The 1,850-nt window shown below is 49.5% G+C and overlaps 1 long non-coding RNA gene across 1 annotated transcript; it reads left to right on the forward strand.

Moving 5' to 3' along the window:
- Positions 1 to 804: 804 nt before the first annotated feature.
- On the forward strand, positions 805 to 1,407 carry LOC109279553. Its single transcript, XR_002086232.1, has 2 exons — positions 805 to 1,085; positions 1,222 to 1,407. It is a non-coding gene; the product is annotated as an uncharacterized LOC109279553 (long non-coding RNA).
- Positions 1,408 to 1,850: the final 443 nt, after the last annotated feature.

The following is a 1,850-nucleotide window of genomic DNA, read 5'->3' on the forward strand; positions in this document are numbered from 1 at the left end:
CCTTTACCTTTCCCCTAGTTACCGCAGTTTTTTGCTGACTTCTTGTTTCTTTGGCAATCATCTAGCTTCCGGCGCCTTCTAGGGCGGGATGTTCCCCTTTTATCAGTCTTGTAGTTCTTCTTCAAGGGCATAGCCTTTGTGAGGCATGCAGTGTTTATACAAGGTAATCGGGCTAGAACAATGAAGACTACAGTCTAGGATAGGTATTAACCCAAACATACGGCTACACTATCACTTGGGAGAAGAGACCGACCCCACCTCGCTACAACCTCCTTTCAGGTGGTTGTAGAGAGCGATGAGGTCTCCCCTCAGCCTCCTTTTCTCCAGGCTGAACAACCCCAGTTCCCTCAGCCGCTCCTCATCAGACTTGTTCTCCAGACCCCTCACCAGCCTCGTTGCCCTTCTCTGGACACGCTCCAGCACCTCGATGTCTCTCTTGTCGCGAGGGTCCCTGCCGTGCTGCCAGACGTGCCCCGAGCGAGCGCGTCGTGACCGCATCGATCCGAAAATAACTCGGAGGGAGTGCAGGGATCCTATGCCGGTAAGTTGACAGCAAGTTTTATACATATATTTAAATTTGGGCTTAAAACGCTGCGTGGCATTTTAATTACTTACATTCAAAATGACTGCTCTGTAGCAAGATGTGATCCCATCGGGAGGGAATGTCTTGTACAACCAAAATCCCGTTTTACTACATCACCCTGAAGCGGCATCACGTTGCTATTTAATTTCATACTGCATCAGCGTACCGTGACGCATCAGATTGTCGATATATTACAGCCAAATAGCAGCGTGGCTGAGGTCAAGCCTTAATCGCGTTGGCTGCGATTCATCCGATGAGATGTACACGTCCACATCTGTGCCGGCCGTCTAGACTCCCCTTATAGTCACTGGAAAGAAATAGGCACTTCCAGGGCGTGATTCATCTCATCCTAAAGTAAATGCCTAAATTAGGTCAGATGAATTGTACCCTAAGAGTACGTTTCTCTCCAGTCTCTGAAGGGAGCTGAGCTGCGCCATCCGTGGCAGATGTTCACACCAGATATTTACAGTACGCTGAGATAATTCCCACCCTCTGTGTCACGGTAAGCAATTTTAAAAGCTGCTTCAGCCAGCTGACATTTTAAAACTCGTCCCAACTATTAAGTCACGAACTGAAAAAACTTACGCGAAAGTTCCTTGAAAAACTAACGCTTCGTCTTTCTTTTTTTATCTCTCTAGTTGCTGATATTGGAAGATCTCGAGAAAATAATCACATGTGTAAGACTACGTCCCCGTTTCCAGTGCGGATCCGCGCTGGCGATAGACTGTGTATGCTGTAGCTGGTCCCGTATCAGAAGATTGTGAACGGACTTTAAAATCGGGAGATGTATTTTATTTTTTTCTTAAATGAAGGATGGCTTGGGGGAGGTTGTCTTTGTGTTTTTTAAACTTTAATGTTTGTGTTTTCAAGCTTTTCTCTGCACCCCGAAGGACTAGAAACTTTCTTTTTGCTTTTGCTTTACAAGGAAGCCCACGTTTTTATAAAACGTGTTTTAAGGGCTCGAAGGAAAACCGGGAGGAGCCCGATTTCCCCGGCCGGGCTTCCGCCAGGTCCTGCCCTCAACGGCTGCACGGCTCCCCGGAGCGGAGGCTGAGGAGGGGGCTGCCCCCGGCACTGGGACCTGCCTCCCTTCCCGAGGGGGCTGGTAACTCATCCCAGGCATGGAAGGATCTGGACATCGAGGGATCCCACGTGTGGATCTACAGGACACGGTGTGATCTAGGCAGAGGGCTCGGAGAATGAGGGAACGAGGGAGGTGTCGCCGACTGGCTCACGAAACCAGGGCTCCAGGGGTGGATGCTCTGGC

The sequence above is a fragment of the Aptenodytes forsteri genome, unplaced genomic scaffold (genome assembly GCF_000699145.1).
Source record: "Aptenodytes forsteri isolate BGI_AS27 unplaced genomic scaffold, ASM69914v1 Scaffold310, whole genome shotgun sequence".
Lineage (NCBI taxonomy): Eukaryota > Metazoa > Chordata > Aves > Sphenisciformes > Spheniscidae > Aptenodytes > Aptenodytes forsteri.